This window comes from Oryctolagus cuniculus, chromosome 2 (genome assembly GCF_051225735.1).
Source record: "Oryctolagus cuniculus isolate XC-2025 breed Fujian yellow rabbit chromosome 2, ASM5122573v1, whole genome shotgun sequence".
NCBI classification, from domain to species: Eukaryota; Metazoa; Chordata; class Mammalia; order Lagomorpha; family Leporidae; genus Oryctolagus; species Oryctolagus cuniculus.
Window position 1 is genome coordinate 22,096,146 of NC_142868.1, and position 13,078 is coordinate 22,109,223.

Below are 13,078 nucleotides of genomic sequence, written 5' to 3' on the forward strand. Positions count from 1 at the left end.
AGATGTCCTAAATAGCACTCTGGCCTCAGAATCAGCCCTAAAGGCATTCGGATCTGGCTGAAAAGCCCATGAGAGTATTTCAGGCATGGAAAGCCAAGACACTCTGGCAAAAGATCTCTGCGAGTGAGATCCCAGTGGAAAGAACAGGTCTTCAAAGAAGGAGGTACCTTTCTCTGAAGGGAGTAGAGAACCTCCACTTTGACTATGACCTTGTCTAAACAAGATAAGAATCGGAGAACTCAGAGGGCTTCCATAGCCTTGGAAACTCATGACTGGAGCATAGGGAGATTACTGATGCCATAGACAGGAGTGTCAATTGGTAAAGTCAACAACAGGAGTCACTGTGCACTTACTCCTCATGTAGGATCTCTGTCCTTAATGTGCTGTGTATTGAGATTTAATGCTATAACGAGTACTCAAACAATATATTTCACTTTGTGTTTTCATGGGGGTGCAAACTGTTGAAATCTTTACTTAATGTATACTAAACTGATCCTCTGTAAAAAAAAAAAAAGAAAAAAAGGAAAAAAAGAAATTATCAACTCCCAACTTGACTCTCACTGGGATTAAACATGACAATAGGTCTGATCTGATTTCATCATCACTTAAAAAAAATCATCTATTATTTTTCACTTTATGTTTCTGTGTGGGAGCAAACTGTTGAAATCCTTACTTAATGTATACTAAGCTGATCTTCTGTATATTAAGATAATCGAAAATGAATCTTGATGTGAATGGAAGGGGAGAGGGAGTGGGAAAGGGGAGGGTAGTGGGTGGGAGGGACGGTATGTGGGGGAAACCATTGTAATCCATAAATCGTACTTTGGAAATTTATATTCATTAAATAAAAGTTAAAAAAAAAAAGTGAAGATCCAAAGAAAACCTGGGTTTAAGTTTTAGACTTCCTGATCTCCCATTTTGAGGTCTTAAATGGCTGAGTGTCATCGTATGTGATTGAGGTGGATTTTCTCCTCCCACCTCTCACCCCTTCCCCCAAAAAATCACAGGTGAGAGGCAATACAGTCTGCCTAATTTATGCAATGAATATTTAATAGCCTACTCTACCAAGCATCATGGTGAACTCTGAAGGTGCAAAGAGCCTATTTTTAAAGGAACTCAGCCAGAGGTCCTTGTAGTAAGTGGAGTGATAGGAATGTAAGCCAAGTAGAGGGATTCTGTAGCTCAGAAGTATTTATTAAAGACAATTTAGCTTAGTGGTGCTCCTTTGTCCAGAAGAAACAGATCGGTTATGGTGGAAACACATGGGATCAAGAGCAAGTTAGTGTTAGACCTTCTACTAACCAGTAGTCTAGGTCTAGCAAATGAGCTTGCAATTAGAGTTCCAGCAAAACACTTGATAGCAGCTGTGAGGTGCTAACCATGGGATGAACTGCAGAAATGCTGCATTTGGGCAATCTCAGCTAATCCCTGATAGTACTGAGTAAAGAATTTTTCTTCCCAGCCCTCAGGTGGCCTTCAGATTGACCCAGGTGGGCCTGATCCTATCTTGACTCAGCTGTGTCAAGTTGGAGGATTTTACCCCTGTCCCAGGACTGGGCTTTCCTCGAGCTGACCACAAGTCTGAGTCCTTCTGGGAATGCTCGTTGGAGGCCCAGAGAGGACATGTCGACCGGCCTCCGTGCAGACTTGGTTTCTTGGGAGTGTGAGGGGACAAAATGCCCAGCATCCTGTGCCAGGTGAGAGTTTTGACTGCCCAGTTCTCCAGCCTTGACTGGATCTGTCGTAGTGTCAGCAGCCTTCAAACTGGAGGAGGAGCAATGAGGTGGTCAGGTAGGAGCTCCCGGCACAGCACACTGAGAGAAGCGCTGACTGGCCCCGGGCTCATGGAGGCTCCGCGCTTCCTCGCCGCAGGTTGCCTCACTTGAGTTTCAGATAGTTTTGTTACAGGGCAGCCCCCGAGTACTGCAGTTCTCATGAGACCGTCCTGTGTTTATTAATCACTACCTCTTCATTTTCTTTTTAAATTTTATTTAGCTATTTGAAAGAGAGAGAGCTTCCATCTACTGGTCCACTCCACAAATGCCTGCGATAGCCAGGTATAGACCAGGCCGAACCCAGCAGCCAAGAACTCCATCCAGGTCTGTGTGGGTGACCCAAGCACTTGGGCCATTATCTGCTGCCTGCCAGGTGGGTTAGTGGAAATGCTGTATCAGAAATGCAGGGTAGCCAGGGTGTGAACCGGGCACTCTGATACAGGATGTAGACTTCCCAGGTAGGGGCTTAATCTGCTGTACCACAATCACCACCTCTAACTGAAGCATCTTAGCACTAAAATACCCACCTGGGCTAATTTTCTCATGTGTGGGAATGCTAATGCTGAAAGCCTTTTACAGACCTCTGGCCCCTGACTTATGGTGGCATCAGATTCTGGAGAGGGACTAGAAAAGTTTTCAGAAAAATAAATTTTTAAAAATTTGACTCTTGTTCCTGAACAGCTATTAGCATTCAAGATGTGCATCTGTAGCCAAAAAATGTATTGGCAAGAAATTGAAAGAGGTGTGTGTAGAGTACAGCCTGGGTACACTAGTGAGCTACTGTGCGGGAAGTGGCCTTTGACATTTAATGGGAAGAAAGTGAACCTGGAAATAAGACTGGGCATGGGACCAGAGCCAAGGGAGAGAGGGGAGAGGAGGGGAGGATACATTGATTGTTCTTAAATAGCAGATCCCTGTCCTCTGTATATACTGCATTGGGGCCTGGTTGGCTTTGTTTTTCATTTTACTAACTTCAAAAAGCTACCAGAACTGAACCTCACCTCCTTGCATCCTTTGTTGGGGAACTTCTAATGGCACAGTCGATTCTCTTGGAGTAGAACTTTCCTGTCTTCTATAGCCTGTGTGATAAAACAGAAACTTCACAGAGGCTGAAGAAGGACCCAGTGCTCTGGCCTTGCTTACTCTTTTGGTCTTGCTTACTCCTCTGGCCTCCCGACTGGCCATTTATGGATATCACGACTTCCTGCAGTTTCCAGGATGAGCCAAGAAGCCTCCCACTCACCTTCCTATGCACTCATTCTTCCTTTTGACTGGAAAGTCCTCTCCCACCTTGGGGTCACTAACTGAGTCTTTTTTTTTTATTTTTTATTTATTTAGACAGGCAGAGTGGACAGTGAGAGAGAGAGAGACAGAGAGAAAGGTCTTCCTTTGCCGTTGGTTCACCCTCCAATGGCTTCTGCGGCCAGCGCGCTGCGGCCGGCACACCGCGCTGATCCGATGGCAGGAGCCAGGTACTTATCCTGGTTCCCATGGGGTGCAGGGCCCAAGGACTTGGGCCATCCTCCACTGCACTCCCTGGCCACAGCAGAGAGCTGGCCTGGAAGAGAGGCAACTGGGACAGAATCCGGTGCCCCGACTGGGACTAGAACCTGGTGTGCCGGCGCCGCAAGGCGGATGATTAGCCTAGTGAGCCGCGGCGCCGGCCGCTAACTGAGTCTTTAACTAAGCTCGGATATCTCTAGAAGTCTTCCTTGCATGCCCCCAATCTGGATGAGATACCACTTCGGTGAATATCCAGAATTTTCGGTGCTTATCACAATACTTGTCATATATGTTAAAATGGTCTCTTCACTTGTTTGCCCAATCGACTGAACTACCTAAGGAAAAGCACCTTGCTTAATTAGTTGTGGACTCCCAAGAGCTAGCCCTTTAGCTCCTCAATATCGTTATGTGCTTGATGAATAAATGAACAACAGATGCTGTTGCTGCCTTCGCGTTCCAGGCTGGGAGCCTTCACAAATTTCAGGCATAGAGAACAAGACTACCATCCAGTACAAATGAGCATGATAGACTGCATTTTCATTGTCTTGGGCTGGATGGCAGGAAGGGAAGAGATCAAAATGACGGGGAGTACCTATAGTGTGTTTCCTTGGAGAGGCATTTTTAGAGCAGTACGCTGAAGGGCGAGGCATGTCTGAATACGCCCAAAAGGAGCAGAATCTTTCAGGTCATGTTCGGGTTTTTGCTCAGTAGAGTTACTTGGCCTGTCTAGTCCTTAGTTTTTCCCTCATCCCAAATTCAGCTTTCAGGGGGTGTACTGCACATCTGGGAATTAGAGTGATTTCTTACATTATTAGATCTTATTCTTTCAATAATTATGTAGTGAGTCTAAATCTCCTGGGCGAACAACAGTAAGGTCAGCATAGTCCTTACTACTTGAGCAAATCCATAAATAATTAAACTAACATGCCTGTTATTAGGGCTGTGAAGAAAATGTTCACAGGGCTATGAGATTATTTATAGGAGGTCTAATTTATCTTAAACTCTGTAGAATTTTTAGGAAGCACACAAGGAGGAGAACAGATTTCTGAGCCGTCCAGGTAGTGGTAATGGCACACACAGCAAGGCTCCAGGAAGGAAACTGTTGGTGTGTTCAGGAAATGGGAAGAAGGCTGTAGGACTGGGTGGTAGGGAGGGAGCAGGAAAGGGGCAAGATGGGGCAGTATTGTCCAGGCCCTGTTGAATGTTTTGGACTTGATCCTGAGGTCCATGGGAAATCACTGGAGGATTAAGGATAGGTAAGAAAATGGTTTTCTTTTATATTCCCATTGCTTGAGAAGTAAACATTGGTTAGATACTCAGAAAAGATTCAGCAATTTGATTTCCAAATGGAGGGAGACAAGTACAGGGTGAAGATGTGTAGGGTATTTCATAGGATTAGTGAGGACCCTAGAGAGAACATGGTGCAGTGGCGAATCAGGTTAGCAGCATGGCTTCCGCCTCCAGCCAGAGGCATTGTGGTAGCTGAGGTCTCCCTGAGGACACACCGCACACTGGCAGCTTCAAGAGCATACATTGCTTTTCTCAGTTTTGGGGACTGGGAGTGTGGGATCAGGGTGTCAGCAGAGTCGGTTCTGGTGAGGGCTCCCTTTCTGGCTTGCAGTCACGTAGGGAAATCGCTTTCTCTTCTTCAACTGGAAGAAAGGTCATGAATCTTCCTGGATTAAATAAAACCCTACTCTATAAAATTTTTTTTATTTAAGGTATACAGATTTCATGTATACAGATTTAAGAACTTAGTGATACTTCCGACCCTACCCTCTCTCCCTGTCATGCTCCCACCCTTCCTTCTCCTTCCTCTCCTATTTTTCTCTAATTTAAAACCCTTCTTAAGACCTCTTTTAACCTGGATTAGCTCCTTGTGGGCTCCCTCTCCAGATGCAGTCATGTTGGAGGGTAGAGCTTCAACACAGGAGTTCTGCGGGGGCAAAGTTCAACCCATAACCACTGAGGCAGTGCTTGTCAATCAGGGTGCACGTCAATAACACTAGGGGGACTTTCTCAAACCTGGCACGTAGGAGACCTGTCTTGTGACTTTCTGTTTTGCCTTATTTGGGGTGGGGACCCAGAATCAAGTTTCAAAAATTTCCTTGGAATAATTCTGTCGACCAGAAAACACCGTGTATCTGCATTTTATTCTTCCTCTTCAAACCAAGGGCTCCTCCCCTCGTTTCTTCTCCTTTTCCCTCACTTGGAAAATATTTCAGCCTCTTCCTTTTTGTTTCCTTCTGATCGGAGAAACCAGCGAGAATGCAACATTTCCTGGGGCTGCACCGAAGAAGCAGTTGATCTTTTACCCTCCTGAACACTGAACTCGTCTGGCTGTAGCTGACTGGGTTGTAAAGTAAGCTGAAATCTTGCGTGCACATGGCCGGCTGGGTGCGAGATGCACCTGGCTTGGCACAGGTAGATCCCAAGGTCTGGTTGTTGAGGAGTAGGAAGCACAAGTTGACTTCAGGGCTTGGACAAAATTGCATTCAGCTGCTAGTCTCAGCAAACACAACGCAGCAGTGCCTTAAGGGATCAGGGTCTATTGTTCCTGACACACCTGCCTGTCCACTGGAAAGCAGGGCAGGGGTGGTGTGGTGGCTCTGATGCCATCAGAGAGTGGACACCTCCAGTCTTCAGGTCCTTCTGTTGCCTAGTGCCCCAAGATGACTTGGTGCCACATCCACAGGCAGCCAGAGAGAAGGTGGTGAAGATGGAACAGTGTGTGTCCTTGATGCCTCCCCTTGTACCGATCTATGACAAGGCCTCTCCAAGAACTGCCCTTCTCAACTCCTTGGCCAGAACGCAGCCTCAGTCAGAGAAGCTGGGAAATACCACAAGGGAGCGTTTATTTTCCTATATCTCTGAGTTTAACATGTTGCTGCTCTCAAACACAATTGCTTTTCTACTGACAACAAAGAGGGGAGAGTGGATTTTGCATAAAGAATTAGCAATATCTACCACAGGGGCCAGGGTTGTGGTGCAGCCAGTTAAACCACTGCTCGTAACGCCAGCGTCCCAAACTGGAGTGCCTGGTTCAAGTCCTGGATACTCCACTTCCGACCCAGTTTCCTAATAATGCATCTGAGGACGTAGGTGGATGCTGGCCCAGGTGCTGGGTCCCTACCACCCACATGGGAGGTCTGGGTGGAGTTCTGGCCTCCTGGCTTCAGCCAAGCTCAGGCATGGATGTTGTGGGCATTTGAGGGGCAGATGGAATCTCTCTCCCCCCCCCCCTTCCCCCCACCCCTCTGTCTCCACTTTTCAAGGAAATTTTTAAAAAATCTTATGCCTGCCCCAGGGGCAAGCTGAATTCCCAGTCTAGCTTGTTCACCTGGGAGCACTGTTCTCTGGGGCATGCGTCTGTGTGTGTGAAAGTAGGGGATGTCAGTGGGCGCTTGCCTGACTCTGCAGTAAATGCTTTTCCGCATTTCTCTCCCCCTCTTGAATCCTGTCTCTTTACTTCTTGCGGGACTAGGTACTACACTAATTGTGCAAATGGGCACTGGAATGTGCTATGGGCCTGTGCATGCCTGTGACACTCCCTACCTGTGTGATATTGGCATTGAGTTTGTCCTCTCAGTGTGTGTTTGCATCTGCTTCATCACTGTCATGAGCATTCGATGTGCTGGTGTGTGTCAAGGGCCCATCCTGGTGCTGCAAAATAGAAGGTGGTTTTACCATAGCCCTCTCCCGTTGTGGTCGTCAGCTGTTGGGTCACGTAGAGAATCTGGGGATAGCTCACAAGCTGTGCCCATGCAAATAAAAAGCCTTGTCTTCTTCCCAGAGTGTGAGCCTCCTGTCACACTGATGTTCTTCAGCGAAGTTGTATTTCCCGGCCCTTCCTCGAGCTCCCCCTTGGACGGGTGGCTGTGAGATCCTTGGTTACCTGAGTGATTGACAGATACCAGTGCTGCTCACTCTGAAGCCTCACCACCATCCAGAATGGCCCACCTGTGCATTGTGACCCTGACCTTGTCACCTGCCACTTCTCCCTCTGGGCCTGTTCTTCTGGGTGCCGGTACCTTGGTTCCTACTTCTCCTTTTCAGCCTCGTCATGCATCCCACTCTCCTGATATCACTTAGATCCTCCGAGTCCCTCAGCCACTTCCCGGCTCTCCTTCCTATGTGGTCCTGTGTTCCATAATGCGTCACTACAGTCACCTCGGACTCCCTCTCACTTGTCCTTGATTCGCTTTGCAGCTCCTGACTCTCAGTTTGTTCCAACCAACCAGCTTTCCTTTCTATCACTGACTATTGAAATCCTTATTATCTCTTCATGTCACCTGCTACACCACCAAGTCCTCATCTCAGTAGCAAGTTTGCTTTGTTGTTCAAAAACATTTTATTTTAGAAGGGTTTTAAATTTACAAAACAAAAATTGTGTGTTAGTAGTACAGAATTCCCATACACCTATCACCCCATCCCCCTATTAACATCTCATACTAGTGTGTTTATCATAATTAAGGAATCACATCTGGCTTCCCCAATTAAGTTTGTTTGCTATGAAAACAAAAATTATATATATTGAGAGCCAAACTTTCGTTACTTCTTTACTATCAAATTCATCCGGTCATTGGTGTTTTGAATTTTGTGCTTTCCTGCCTTTTCTGAAATTTGACTCATTAATTATTTCACCTCTACTGTATCTGTAATACCTCTTTCCATGATTTTATTTTTATTTTTGCATTATGAAACAGCCTCAAATCTTTATCTTCAAAGAAAAACCTTAACTCTCTTTTGCTTTCCTGTCTAACCCAAGCATCTGCAAAGGTAGTGAGATTCTATGTCTACTTTTTTCTTACATGAACCCATGTCAAGTTTTAATAAACTGATTAATGAAGTACCCAAAAGAATGGTGGAGTTGGATTAAAGAAACTTTAATAAGTTGGGTATTTAATGTTATTGGAAGGATCCTTGAATGAGATTGCTACATTACAATCCAAATTAACCCTTGGGTCATAAAATATTTTTATTTGCTTTTCACCAGGGATGAATTTCTGTCAACACAGAATAGCTTGCATTTCTGTCCAATTATGCAATTAATATCTTCTCTTAGAAAGTTGAAAAATACCCTGAATAATAAATATCAAGTCAAATAAAGTAACACACACTCCTGGAGAATCAGAAGGACTCTGGGCAGACCTGCTAGATGATATTAGCATATGTCCAGGTTTTGGACACTTTTTTAAGTTATCCTTTGTGATCATAAATAATCCTTGAAGATTATTCTTGATCACAAAAGCTGATGAGATTTTACTCTGTTCTGCTTCATTAACATAGGTGTTGCAAGAAGTGTGAATTAATATATGAATTCCTTTGAAATATGGCTAGGAAATTCAGTGCACGTGGTGTTCAGCAAGTACCAGGGCCAGAACATTAACCTCTGCCATGAGAAATTTCATGGGAAATCTATTTTATTTTCAACAGGCTCCATTATTTAAAAGTTTTTATCGCACTTGTGTCTACTCATGTTCTGAGGCTAAAAAGCAAAATGCAAGTAGTGAAATTCTACCAGTTTTGCCTGAAGTACCTGTTATCTCCTTGACCCCCTCCCAACCTGCTAATGTACCTGGACTGCCAGGAAATGTCTCTTCCACCTGTAAGTCCAATGCCCCCAAAGCCACAGAACAGACTTGGATCCTGAGAGCCTTTGCGAGCCTTATTTCCATGTCTGAAGCCCAGCTCTTTCCCTAATGCAGGCTCATCACACCTCATCAAATCAGATTTATTTCTCATGTGACACATTAACTATAGCTTTGGTTATATAATTGTTTTTTTCTGACTATATTTTTGTCAACAACAAGAGCCACTTATTTATTCCTTGGGGAAACTACTCTGTTCTAAATGCAAAGAGATGAAGTAAAAAAAAAAATCATCCCTGAATTTTGAGGTTCAGTGAGAAAAAAACACTATTTAGTTTCATTTACAAAAGCATAATCTAATACAGAGGTCAACACACTTTTTTTAAAAAAAGTTTATTTATTTATTTGACAGAGAAGTAGAGAGAGAGGTCTTCCATCTGCTGGTTCACTCCCCTGTTGGCCGAAATGGCCGGAGCTGTGCTGATCTGAAGCCAGGAGCCAGGAGCCTCTTCTGAGTCTCCCATGCGAGTGCAGGGGCCGAAGCACTTGGGCCATCTTCCACTGCTTTCCCAGGCCATAGCAGAGAGCTGGATGGGAAGTGGAGCAGCTGGGTCTTGAACTGGCACCCATATAGGATGCAGGCGCTTCAGGCCAGGGTGTTAACCCGCTGCGCCACAGCGCCGGCCCCCAACACACTTTTCTTATACAGGAACAAATATGGTTTGTGGGCAAGATTTGTGCTCAGATCTGCTATTGTAACAGGAAAGCAGGCACAGACAGTTTCAAACAATCAGTGTATCGGATTTTGCCTGAATTTGACCTGTGTGAGCTGGACCATGGTTTGATGACACTTAGTTTATTTTTTATTTTTATTTTTTTAAAAGATTTATTTATTTTATTTGAAAGAGTTACACACAGAGAGAAGGCGAGGCAGAAAGAGAGAGAGAGAGAAAGAAAGAGGTCTTCCATCCACTGGTTCACTCCCCAATTTGCTGCAACGGCTGGAGCTGCACCGATCCGAAGCCAGAAGCTTCTTCCAGGTCTCCCACATGGGTGCAGGGGCCCAAGGACTTGATCCATCTGCTGCTGCTTTCCCAGGCCATAGCAGAGAGCTGGACAGGAAGTAGAGCAGCCGGGTCTTGAAACCATATGGGATGGCAGCACTGCAGGTGGCGGCTTAACCCACTATGCCATAGCACCAGCCCCGACACTTACTTTAAGTAAAAGTTAAGGATTGAAAGAAAGAAAGGGGACAGATCTTCTATAAATGCGCATAATGAAACTGAACATTAAAAATATACCAATATGCAGTAAGTAAGTAAATGAAATCTCAAAACAACCACAATTACATTCACTTTATTGGTTCACTCAGTCTTCTGTAACTACTACTGGTTGCTCTGGATCTTGGGTCTGCATTGGGCTTTTACAAAGTTGCTGCTTCTGTTGAAAACCCCAGAAACTTCAACTCACTGTCCTGCTACAATCTGCAAGTGTCTAAGTGGTGTCACTTGGAAGTCTGTGCCCTTAAGTCTAGTACTTCAAGCACCATTAGGTAAAAGACATTTGTCTTTCCCTTTTCTCTTATCAACTCTATGTTTTCTCTGAGAAATTTTATCTCCATAATGGCATATTAAACATCATATAATAAAATTTGTATTTTTATTTATCTTGTCCAGGCCACATAATCTGTCCCTGTCATCTTTAGTGGTAGGTTTTGAAGTTGCTAAAACTCATGCTTTTTCTTTTGACAGGCAGAGTTAGAGAGAGAGACAGAGAGAAAGGTCTTCCTTCCATTGGTTCACCCCCCAAATCCGAAGCCGGGAGCCAGGATCCTCCTCCTGGTCTCCCATGCAGGTGCAGGGTCCAAGCACTTGGGCCATCCTCCACTGCCTTCCCAGGCCACAGCAGAGAGCTGGAGTGGAAGAGGAGCAACCGGGACAGAACCGGCACCCCAACTGGGACTAGAACCTGGAGTACCAGTGCTGCAGGCGGAGGATCATGCTTTTTAAATTAGAGTTCACTGAGGAGGTATTCCACCGTTTGACCTGATGGAGTAACTGGTCTACCATAAGCAAGTATAAAACAGTTCAATGTATGTGATGGAATTAGTTTCTTTAAGACAAGGGAACACATCAAGTGTGGGACTTAGGTATGGTTGTAGAGCACAAGGGTTTCTTAGGGGTCCTTGGCCTAGGACGAGGTACACACATGTATTCAGGGGAGATTTCATGAGGTTTAGCAGAGAGGCTCTTGATTGGCTAGAGATCACTTGGAGCAGCGAGACAGTGGGATTTTAGCCAACCCAGAGTGGAATGTCTTCAATAAATACTTAAAGCATTCAGCTGAGACCTCATAAGGTCATATGCCAGAGGTAAGGACCATATCTAGAGCAGAGTTCAGAAAATTATAAGATCAACTTTTGGACTTTTGGGCTTTTTTTTTTTTTTTTTTTTTTTTTTTTGACAGGCAGAGTGGACAGTGAGAGAGAGAGACAGAGAGAAAGGTCTTCCTTTGCCGTTGGTTCACCCTCCAATGGCCGCCGCGGCCGGCGCGCTGTGGCCGGCGCACCACGCTGATCTGATGGCAGGAGCCAGGAGCCAGGTGCTTTTCCTGGTCTCCCATGGGGTGCAGAGCCCAAGCACCTGGGCCATCCTCCACTGCACTCCCTGGCCACAGCAGAGGGCTGGCCTGGAAGAGGGGCAACCAGGACAGAATCCGGCGCCCCGACTGGGACTAGAACCCGGTGTGCCGGCGCTGCTAGGTGGAGGATTAGCCTAGTGAGCCGCGGCGCCGGCCGGGCTTTTTTTTTTTTAAACGCATCCCATAAGCTAAGAATGGCTTTTATATATATTTTGAAAATATTTATTTACCAATTTATTTGAAAGACAGTGTTGAGAGAGGGAGAGAAAAAGAGAGTAAGAAGAGAGATCTTCCATTCACCGATTCTCTCTCCAAGTGGCTGCAACAGCCAGGACTGGGCCAGACTGAAGCCAGAGCCAGGTACGCCATATGGGTCTCCCACTAGAGCAGTAGGGGCCCAAGCACTTGGGTCATCCTTTGCTGCCTTCCCCTTCCCAGGTGCAATAGCAGGAAGCTGGATTGGAAGTGGAGCAGCCAGGATTCAAACTGGCACTCTGACATGGGCTGCTGACCTTGTAAACAGAGGCATCACCTGCTGTACCACAATGCCACCTCTGGTTTTCATATTTCAGGGTCAGTAGCAGAAGATAGAGTAAGAAAATGAGGGAGAAAAGAGAAGAAGAAGGAGAAGGAGATAGAGAACATTTGTCTTTGACAGTCTAAAATATTTACTACTTGGTCTTATATAGATATTTGACAGTTCCTGTGATAGAGTAAGGCCATGTCTTGAATTTGGAATACATATAACCAAAACCACCCTAAAATGAAGGAAATCTAATAATTAGCTGCATTGCAGAACAAAATCATCCTCTTTTTTTTTTTTTTTTTTTTTTGACAGGCAGAGTGGACAGTGAGAGAGAGAGAGACAGAGAGAAAGGTCTTCCTTTGCCATTGGTTCACCCTCCAATGGCCACCGCGCCTGGTGCACTGCGGCCGGCGCTTCGCTCTGATCCGATGGCAGGAGCCAGGTGCTTCTCCTGGTCTCCCATGGGGTGCAGGACCCAAGCACTTGGGCCATCCTCCACTGCACTCCCTGGCCACAGCAGAGAGCTGGCCTGGAAGAAGGGCAACCGGGTCAGAATCCGGCACCCCGACCGGGACTAGAACCCAGTGTGCCGGCGCCGCAAGGCAGAGGATTAACCTAGTGAGCTGCGGCACCGGCCCAAAATCATCCTTCTTTAAAGCAAATGACATAATCAAGATTCCTTATAATCTATAACCCACAATGTTCAGCATAAAATAAAAAAATTGATAGACATGTAAGGAATTAGTAGTTGTTACCCATGATCAAGAACACAAAAACCAGTCAATAGAAATAGATTTAATATGATCCTGATGTTGTACCTATCAGATGCACTTTTTAAGAATGACACTATAAATATATTCAAAGACTAAAAGGAAAAGATGGACACAGTAAGTGAACAAATGGGAAAACTAAGGAGCAATAGGCATTATAAAAAGCTAAATGAATATTCCATAACATTGATATTGAAAATGAAGAATTCACTGGAAGGATTTAACAGCAGATTATAGACTTTAGAACAAAAGTATGGTGAGCCTGACAGGAGA

General features: G+C 45.3%; 1 long non-coding RNA gene across 1 annotated transcript; it reads left to right on the plus strand.

Moving 5' to 3' along the window:
- The first annotated feature begins 1,246 nt into the window (after nucleotides 1-1,246).
- On the plus strand, nucleotides 1,247-11,171 carry LOC149127704 (uncharacterized). Its single transcript, XR_016229581.1, has 3 exons — nucleotides 1,247-1,697; nucleotides 1,996-2,148; nucleotides 10,621-11,171. It is a non-coding gene; the product is annotated as an uncharacterized LOC149127704 (long non-coding RNA).
- Nucleotides 11,172-13,078: the final 1,907 nt, after the last annotated feature.